Below are 10678 nucleotides of genomic sequence, written 5' to 3'. Positions count from 1 at the left end.
GGCAGAACAGTTAAAACTGGAGCAGCAGCACGGCCAGGTGGCCAGGGGACAACAAGGAGTCATCATGCCAGGTAACAAATAACATAACACCTCTACATCAAGAGAGGTTGTGCTGAAGACCATGTGGTCAACAGTGGCCCGTAGTAGGCCTGTGTTCAACTAGGAGGGCTACAGCTGACGAGGCATTAGACACCACCGTTATCCACCGTTATCCACCATTATCCACCATTATCCACCATTATCCACCGTTATCCACCATTATCCACCATTGTCCACCGTTATCCACCATTATACACCATTATACACCGGTACCCACCATTATCCACCGTTATCCACCATTATCCACCATTATCACCATTATCTGCCATTATCCACCATTGCCCACCATTATCCACCGTTATCCACCATTATCCACCATTATCCACCATTATCCACTGTTATCTACTCCAGAAAGTAAATACGACAGCTGAAGGAATCACATTGAGAGAGCTGGGATGCCCAAAAACTGCAAGTGATCAGAGGGTGCAGGATTTCCCATGATGCTAGATTTCAGCTCTAGATCTATGATCTACTACCACAAATGTTCTGATCATAATGTGATAGGCAGAATGTCTTTCCTTCCCGGACTGTGTTCTGATTTGTCAGAAGATATGATGCAGATGCATACCTCAGATATTGCCTTTTGAATAATTAAGAATGGACTGTAATACTGTATCACGATTAACTAACCTGAAAATACCTATGAAATAAGACTCAACTATATAAGTTCACCGAGTGACTGCTGCTGTGTAGGCCTAATCTGATCTACATTTTACACTGTGACAACAGAAGCCAGTCAGTGATGTAATACTGTGATGTAACTCATAGGAAGTTCCATGTAAATGACTCTAAATCTGACATTACTAGGTTTCTTGCTACAATATAGTAGCACTGAACCTCTGTCCTCGTGCAATCCGCATAACGTCAATTTTGTCATCCTGGAAACGTCATACTTTCTGCGTGACTGATGAAAGGATCATGAGTAATGCTGCTTTGAATTTGACATTATCAATTATAAACTGTTTATTTTACAGTCTGTTTTAAGATTGTACTTATCTGTCATTTACATATTAGCAGTTTTCACATTTCATGCCCACCTTCATGATCATCTTTAAGTAGCCATATTGAGCTACACTACAATCAATTTAGGATACTTTTGGATGATTTGGACATGACAAACAACAAATTATTATCGGGATATTGACTTGCATTGTTTTTTGGCACACAGATGAACATTTTGGAGACAGTGGCCAGGTAAACAACACCTAATCAATTATACTGTCTATCTTAGCCTGCTTACAGGGTACGGAAACCAACATTCTGTCATTTAGGTGAACTACCCATTTAATATCCTGTTACCACCTTGTTACCACCTTGTTACCACCCTGTTACCACCTTGTTACCACCTTGTTACCACCCTGCTACCACCCTGTTACCACCTTGTTACCACCTTGTTACCACCCTGTTACCACCCTGTTACCACCTTGTTACCACCTTGTTACCACCCTGTTACCACCATGTTACCACCTTGTTACCACCCTGTTACCACCTTGTTACCACCTTGTTACCACCCTGTTACCACCCTGTTACCACCTTGTTACCACCTTGTTACCACCCTGTTACCACCCTGTTACCACCTTGTTACCACCTTGTTACCACCCTGTTACCACCTTGTTACCACCCTGTTACCACCTTGTTACCACCCTGTTACCACCTTGTTACCACCCTGTTACCACCTTGTTACCACCCTGCTACCACCCTGTTACCACCCTGTTACCACCCTGTTACCACCTTGTTACCACCCTGTTACCACCTTGTTACCACCTTGTTACCACCCTGTTACCACCCTGTTACCACCTTGTTACCACCCTGCTACCACCCTGTTACCACCTTGTTACCACCCTTTTACCACCTTGTTACCACCCTGTTACCACCTTGTTACCAGTTTGGAGTCCAATCTGTTTGGTACAGGCCTATAAAGATAAAGCCAATCATTTCTTTCAATATTGCAATCCTTATTCGTCCTAGAGGCAACATTTATTCAATGTAGGATTCAGATCATAATACATAACTAAAACAGGACATCAAATAGGCATATTCATTCCCCTGAACGGTTCAGTGTGTTCCCCCAGCAAGACGACGGACGAAATGTCTATCTTTTGCTCTTGTGGCCTCAATGAACAGAAATAAATACCACTGTTTACTAGAGTGATGTTGTGTACTGTATTCTTCCACTCAGTGCTGGGTGTTTCCATCTTCTAGGCCCTGTGCGTTTTTAGGGGAACCAATCAACAACAACAAAAACATGTGGAGATGGTTATTACATCATCCCTGAGGGGAAACCTCATGACACGGCATGTGGAGATGTGGGAGTGGTTGGAGAAAAACACTTCATGGGTTACAGAGTTTGAATCTCCTCTGCTGTTAGGTTATACTGTCCTCTGCTGTTAGGTTATACTGTCCTCTGCTGTTCGGTTATACTGTCCTCTGCTGTTCGGTTATACTGTCCTCTGCTGTTCGGTTATACTGTCCTCTGCTGTTCGGTTATACTGTCCTCTGCTGTTCGGTTATACTGTCCTCTGCTGTTAGGTTATACTGTCCTCTGCTGTTAGGTTATACTGTCCTCTGCTGTTCTGGTTATACTGTCCTCTGCTGTTAGGTTATACTGTCCTCTGCTGTTAGGTTATACTGTCCTCTGCTGTTAGGTTATACTGTCCTCTGCTGTTCGGTTATACTGTCCTCTGCTGTTGTTGTTATACTGTTATACTGTCCTCTGCTGTTAGGTTATACTGTCCTCTGCTGTTAGGTTATACTGTCCTCTGCTGTTAGGTTATACTGTCCTCTGCTGTTAGGTTATACTGTCCTCTGCTGTTAGGTTATACTGTCCTCTGCTGTTAGGTTATACTGTCCTCTGCTGTTAGGTTATACTGTCCTCTGCTGTTCTGGTTATACTGTCCTCTGCTGTTCTGGCTGTATACTGTCCTCTGCTGTTAGGTTATACTGTCCTCTGCTGTTAGGTTATACTGTCCTCTGCTGTTAGGTTATACTGTCCTCTGCTGTTAGGTTATACTGTCCTCTGCTGTTAGGTTATACTGTCCTCTGCTGTTAGGTTATACTGTCCTCTGCTGTTAGGTTATACTGTCCTCTGCTGTATATACTGTCCTCTGCTGTTAGGTTATACTGTCCTCTGCTGTTAGGTTATACTGTCCTCTGCTGTTCGGTTATACTGTCCTCTGCTGTTCGGTTATACTGTCCTCTGCTGTTAGGTTATACTGTCCTCTGCTGTTAGGTTATACTGTCCTCTGCTGTTAGGTTATACTGTCCTCTGCTGTTCAAAGTGGACACGACACTTCTAAAACATTTTTTTGTTTTGTTTACCAGGGCCTATATACAGTACATAAAATATATCAGAGTACAAGTGCTGATCTAGGATCAGTTTCACCTTTTAGGTCATAATGAATATGAATATATTTACATGAACAGGTGAGACCTGATCATAGATCAGCACTAACCTAAGCAGATTTAAGGGACAACCTCACATCAAAATAATTGCATTTAGCAATGAAAAAAAACAAAACACTTATTGTGTTCCAGATAACTCATGTTGTCTACTCTAGTCGTATGATTGCATTCTGGTAGGGTGACAATCCAGGAAGGACGTTTTATTAAATGGGGCTGCAAAAACATCTCCCTCACCTATAGGCTCCATCACTAAAGTTCTTGAGACTGGGTTCAACAACCTTCACTCACAATGTAATGTATTGTTGGTTGGGGCTATTCATTGTGAAAAGCTATTAAAAATTTCCAGCACTGCTATCTTTGGCTAAACTCTGAATTTAATTTAAATGCAATTGTTAGAGAGCAATTCCAAATTAACACTGACAAGGTGCACTCTGATGATGACAGGTAGGATTTTATTGGACAGCTGGCCTAGACTGGAAGTGGGGTTTCTGGACACTCAGAGCGGGTCTATACAGTACAGGTGTAGGATCTTAATTTGAGCCAGTTTGCTACAGCAGGAAAATAATCCTGCAGCCACAGGAAATTTGAATTATTATATAGATTGTAATTAACAGAAATGTTTGAATGGGGTTCATACAAATTTGACATTTTAAAGTGGAAATTGCAAACTTCAGAAGCTTTTTTAAAACTTAGATACATCACACGTTTGCATTTCCTGCTTAAAATAAATAATTAAATTAAGGTCCTACGTCTGTAGGTTGGTTGCCTTGACAGAGTCATTTTGAAAAAGGCTCTCTGTGTCGTTAATGGAAGATTAGGGATTATGATTGAGGCTATTCTAGATTAGAAGGTTAGTTAGAAACGCTTGAGCCCCCATCCCATAATATGGGATGACATCAGAGGCATCACTGATTTTAGGGAATTTAGGGAAACTGGCCTCAAAAACTTGATTAGTATAGGTTTAGGTTAGGCCTACATTTATCACGTGAATTTGCCTTAAAATGCGTGCTCCAGTGCCTAACGGAACAGGAGTCATATTGCCTAGACAAATGTCCCAAATCGCGACCGTGCGCATGAGCCCATGTTGCGCCCATGGTCGCACCTCCTTCTCCCTCTATGGGCCGGAAGCGGGATGTGATGTAAAAATTACATTGGAACTTTTTTCCTTGTGTGCTGATCCTCAGATCCATTGTAATACACCGAGAATCATCCACTTTTTTGCGATAATGATCCGGAAATTTTAATCAACAAGCGTGTCCGAAAGCCAGTCGAGTTGGGAAAGTCTATTGTCGGGATCCCGTCAATAACTCAAATCAGGTAAATTGATAATGTTATCGGTACAAAGAAACAAGCTGAATTTGCCTGGAACAGATAAAAGTTATCCCATGGCTGTTTATGTTGGAGTCTTTGTTGCGATTAACAAACGAACTCGGAGAGAGAAATGTTTACGCTCGTCCTAGGACCTCTCAAACGTTAAAACTCACTGTTGTAGACTAACTGTTGATTAAGTTATTGATAATGACAACAGAGTTATAAGGATATCAAACATATATTTTATTCGTTTAGGCCTATAATGCTTTTTGTCTTTATTTTTATTTTATTATTTTTTTTGGGGGGGGGGTTAACCGCCCAAACATAACCATTTCAAACGTTGCTTACGTTTGTATACGATCACATCTATCGCTCTATTATGCAGAGAATACCTTGGGAACACATTTCCAAAATTAAAATCACTTGGAGCTGATTTGCTGGTGTTTTTACTGTGTTTAATGTCAACAACAAAAACACTTGGGGGGGCAAACAAAAATCACCCGTGGGCCAGTTGGTGTACCCTGCTGTAGTTTTATCTGACGTTTGCTTATCCAAATGCAGTTAACTTGTTTAAGTAGGCTGTTTCTTTTGGTTATTTTTTAAATTTCACAGACTGCTTCTGAAGAGTAGACTGGTATGGAATTACGGGACCGCAGAGATAAGGCCACTGACAATAAAATAGTTGAAATCATACAAGTCATTCTCTTCTAACCGCGGCGCGTGCGTTATGCTTGGTTATAGCCAACATGTCTCCAAACTGAAGGCCTTGAGATTGCCAAACAAATCATTTTTTTTGCCTAGTGGGACTGTCTAACTTCTTTTAGGTTTTTTTTTTTGCGCAAAATGATCTGGCTAATATTGGGGGCCTTGAGGGAAAAAAATGGGCCAATATGTTTTTCCTCATTTAGTTGTGTTACAACCTGCATTTAAAATGGATTAAAATGTTTGTCACTGGACTAGACACAACAACCCATAATGTCAAAGTGGAGTTATGTTTTTAGAAATTTGTACAAATTAATTCAAAATGAAAAGCTGAAATGTCTTGAGTCAATAAGTATGGCAAGCCTAAATAAGTTCAGGAGATTGCATAAGAACATAATAAGTTGCATGGATTCACTCTGTGTGCAGTAATAGTGTTTAACATGATTTTTGAATGAATTTCAAACACAAACACAGCATTTTGTAATGCCCGCAGAGAAGGGCACCTATTGGTAGATGAGTAGAAATTATGTACATACAGTTGAAGTCGGAAGTTCACATACACTTAGGTTAGAGTCATTGAAACTAGTTTTTCAACCACTCCACAAATTTCTTGTTAATAAACTATAGTTTTGGCAAGTCGGTTAGGACATCTACTTTGTGCATGACACAAGTAATTTTTCCAACAATTGTTTACAGACATATGATTTCACTTATAATTCACTGTATCACAATTCCAGGGGTTCAGAAGTTTCTGATAGGCTAATTGACATAATTTGAGTCAATTGGAGGTGTACCTGTGGATGTATTTCAAGGCCTACCTTCAAACTCAATGCCTCTATGCTTGACATCATGGGAAAATCAAAAGAAATCAGCAAAGACATCAGAATTTTTTGGTAGACCTCCACAAGTCTGGTTCATCCTTGGGAGCAATTTCCAAATGCCTGAAGGTACCACGTTCATCTGTATAAACAATAGTACGCAACTATAAACACCATGGGACCACGCAGCCGTCATACTGCTCAGGAAGGAGACGTGTTCTGTCTCCTAGAGATGAACGTACGTTGGTGCAAAAAGTACAAATGAATCCCAGAACAACAGCAAAATACCTTGTGAAGATGCTGGAGGAAACAGGTACAAAAATATCTTTATCTAGTGAAATGAGTCGTATATCGACATAACCTGAAAGGCCGCTCAGCAAGGAAGAAGGCACTGCTCCAAAACCACCATAGAAAAGCCAGACTATGGTTTGGAACTGCACATGGGGACAAAGATTGAACTTCATGGAGAAATGTCCTCTCATCTGATGAAACAAAATTAGAACTGTTTGGCCAAAATGACCATCGTTATGTTTGGAGGAGAAAGGGGGAAGCTTGCAAGCCGAAGAACACCATCCCAACCATGAAGCACCGGGGTGGCAGCATCATTTTGTGGGGGTGCTTTGCTGCAGGAGGGACTTGTGCACTTCACAAAATAGATGACATCATGAGGTAGGAAAATTATGTGGATATATTGAAGCAACATCTCAAGACATCAGTCAGGAATTTAAAGCTTGGTCGCAAATGGGTCTTCCAAATGGACAATGACCCCACGCATAGTTCCAACATTGTGGCAAAATGGCTTAAGGACAACAAAGTCACGGTGTTGGAGTGGCCATCACAAAGCCCTGACCTCAATCCTATGTGGGCAGAACTGAAAAAGCGTGTGCGAGCAAGGAGGCCTATAAACCTGACTCAGTTACACCATGTGTGTCAGGAGGAATGGGTCAAAATTCACCCAACTTATTGTGGGAAGCTTTTGGAAGTCTACCCAAAACGTTTGACCCAAGTTAAACCAATTAAAGGCAATGCTACCAAATACTAATTGAGTGTATGTAAACTTCCGACCAACTGGGAATGTGATGAAAAAAATCAAAGCTGAAATAAATAATTCTCTCTGCTATTCTGACATTTCACATTCTTAAAATAAAGTGGTGAGCCTAACTGACCTAAGACAGGGAATTTTTACTCTGATTAAATGTCAGGAATTGTGAAAAACTGAGTTTAAATGTACGGTATTTGGCTAAGGTGTATGTAAACTTTAGACTTCAACTGTATTCAATACCAGTCAAAGTTTGGACACACCCACTCATTCAACGGTTTATCTTTATTTAGACTATTTTCTACATTGTACAATAATAGTGAAGACATCAACACGATTAAATAACACATGGAATCATGTAGTAACCAAAAAAATGTTTAAAAATTCTATATATATTTTAGATTTTAGATTCTTCAAAGTAGCTACCCTTTGCCTTGATGACAGCTTTGCACACTCTTGGATTTCTCTCCATGCCAAGAGGGAGAATTGCACTACAGGTGCTGGCACAAGCGCAGATGAAATACACCGCTGGGATGCCGATTAAGATATTTACATGTCCTAATTAGAAAGATTGCTCAGAAAACCATGCATTTTAATCGGCATATGCTTACTTTGATTTTCACCGTACACCTGTTAAGATAAGCAGACTAATGTGTTTATGTGACTAATGCATAATCGGCCTTCTGCCATATTCAGTTTAATATTGAATTATTTGTGTGCATGTAAACATACTCATTGTTGTTAGGGGTATTATAAAAGTCAAGGATGGCATTCTGTCTTGTTGGAATGTTAACAAAGGGTTGTAATCGATTCCCATTAAGTCCAGACACATGAACGTTGTTTAAATCACCCATGATAATAATCCTAGCATTAACCTATTTTGCTCTGATAGTATCAAGGCTGTCCATTGGACGTTGGATATGTCGATATTCTGAATTGGATTGAGTTGAGGGAATAATTGATATAATCGATCCAACTTGTCTTGGTAATCATTTAGATGTAAGCCACACTGCAATTCAGCTGGTACCTCTATGAATGGGAGGTTGTGTGTATTTCAGCTGGTACCTCTATGAATGGGAGGTTGTGTGTATTTCAGCTGGTACCTCTGCGAATGGGAAGTTGTGTGTATTTCAGCTGGTACCTCTATGAATGGGAGGTTGTGTGTATTTCAGCTGGTACCTCTATGAATGGGAGGTTGTGTGTATTTCAGCTGGTACCTCTATGAATGGGAGGTTGTGTGTATTTCAGCTGGTACCTCTATGAATGGGAGGTTGTGTGTATTTCAGCTGGTACCTCTATGAATGGGAGGTTGTGTGTATTTCAGCTGGTACCTCTATGAATGGGATGTTGTGTGCAGGCATATCCTCTCTTTTATAAAGTGTCACACCCCTTACCCTTTGACCTTGTCTTGGTTTAGGTGTTGAAAACATTAATTTCCCAGAGTTCAGGTTTGTACATCTGGATCAAACCATGTCTCTTACACAGCAGCAATTTCACCTCTCTCTGACAGCAGGATTGACAGACCAGTGACTGTGCATTGCACACTATGACCCTAGGAGAACTATTCATTTATTTCCTGTCCAACTTTGGTGAGCGAGTTTGTTTCCTCCTGGCGTTGTGGGAAATAGGGTTTAACTAGCACCATCCTCTCCGTCTGGTTTTTCTGATATATTCTGTGTTGAATCAAGTGGGGGTTTTTTTTCAGGCTCTTTACTCAGGGTTGTTATGATCTACTGGAGACTTTGTAGGAATCCTATTGGATACTGGATTAGAATCTTAAACATGAAATTAATCAGACTGATTTATCCTCGTAATGCCACCCGGGCCACCCTACAGTGTGCAGGACTCATTGACTTGTACAATTTGTAACACTTCTCTCCCATCTGAATGCTTGAAAAAAAATAATTGCAGAGTAACAATATGATGTCATTTCACGTAGAAGTTTATGCTTTAGGAAATGCACTTCAACTACAGAGACAGATCAAATCAAATCATATTTTTATTGGTCACATACACGTGATTATCAGATGTTATTGCGGGTGTAGGGAAATGCTTGTACCTCTAGCTCCGACTGTGCAGTAATATGTATATGTTGGCCTTGAGATAGATGCTGTTTTTCAGTCTCTCGGTCCCATCTTTGATGTACCTGTACTGACCTCGCCTTCTGGATGATAGTGTGATGGACAGGCAGTGGCTCGAGTGGTTGATGTCCTTGATGATTTTTGGCCTTCCTATGTCATCGGGTGCTGTAGGTGTCCTGGAGGGCAGGTTGTTTGCCCCCGGTGATGCATTTGGCAGACCGCACCACCCCCTGGAGAGCCTTGTGGTTGAGGGCGTTGCAGTTGCTGTACCAGGTGGTGATACAGCCCAACAGGATGCTTTCAATTGTGCATCTGTAAAAGTTTGTGAGGGTTTTAAGTAACAAGCCAAATGTCTTTAGCCTCCTGAGGTTGAAGAGGCTCTATTGATGGAAAGGGTCCCATGTACCCCACTTCAATCAAGCAGGGTCTTCAGACAGCCACTTGGCGACAGTCATCCCCAAGACAAATCCAGCTATGGCCTCCTCCTTGTCAGGCCTCTCAAACTGGGCAGACAGGGGTCCTGGGATGGACAGCTCAGGTCTCTCTCACTGGGCAGACAGGGGTCCTGGGATGGACAGCTCAGGTCTCTCTCACTGGGCAGACAGGGGTCCTGGGATGGACAGCTCAGGTCTCTCTCACTGGGAAGACAGGGGTCCTGGGATGGACAACTCAGGTCTCTCTCACTGGGAAGACAGGGGTCCTGGGATGGACAGCTCAGGTCTCTCTCACTGGGCAGACAGGGGTCCTGGGATGGACAGCTCAGGTCTCTCACACTGGGCAGACAGGGGTCCTGGGATGGACAGCTCAGGTCTGTCTCACTGGGCAGACAGGGGTCCTGGGATGGACAGCTTCCCCACATACAAGTGCTGGATCACGGCCCTGGTGAACTCGTTAAAGAGGAGATCCAGGAGCCTGTCTGCGTTGCCTTGAGAACCAGCCTTGCCTTGTACCCGAGGAGACGCACTGGAGACCAGAACGCTTATTTTGTATCACAGCATTCCTGCTGTGGCGGTTGCCTGGAAGTAGATGCAGCATCTCAGACTTAATGTCAGGGTCTTAGGGATTTTTTTAATGTATAATTGTTTAACCGTTATTTAACTAGGCACGTCAGTAAAGAACAAATTCTTATTTTACAATGACGGCGTAGCCCAGCCAAACCACCACAGATGGTGGTTACCAGAATCTTTGGTCGTACGTTCTGCTTGAGCTAGTAGCTAGCTTACAGT

At 41.9% G+C, this 10678-nt stretch overlaps 1 protein-coding gene across 2 annotated transcripts in view; it reads left to right on the top strand.

The window, feature by feature from the left end:
* The first annotated feature begins 4633 nt into the window (after positions 1 to 4633).
* ddr2l (discoidin domain receptor family, member 2, like) overlaps positions 4634 to 10678 on the top strand; it is a 53807-nt gene continuing 47762 nt past the window's right edge. For both annotated transcript variants that reach the window (XM_042320268.1, XM_042320267.1), the window contains exon 1: positions 4634 to 4818. The gene's annotated coding sequence lies outside the window, so the exon portion shown is untranslated. The remainder of the gene's footprint in view (positions 4819 to 10678) is intronic.

Source organism: Oncorhynchus tshawytscha, linkage group LG04 (assembly GCF_018296145.1).
Source record: "Oncorhynchus tshawytscha isolate Ot180627B linkage group LG04, Otsh_v2.0, whole genome shotgun sequence".
NCBI lineage: Eukaryota > Metazoa > Chordata > Actinopteri > Salmoniformes > Salmonidae > Oncorhynchus > Oncorhynchus tshawytscha.
This window is presented reverse-complemented; position numbering and strand designations above follow the sequence as displayed.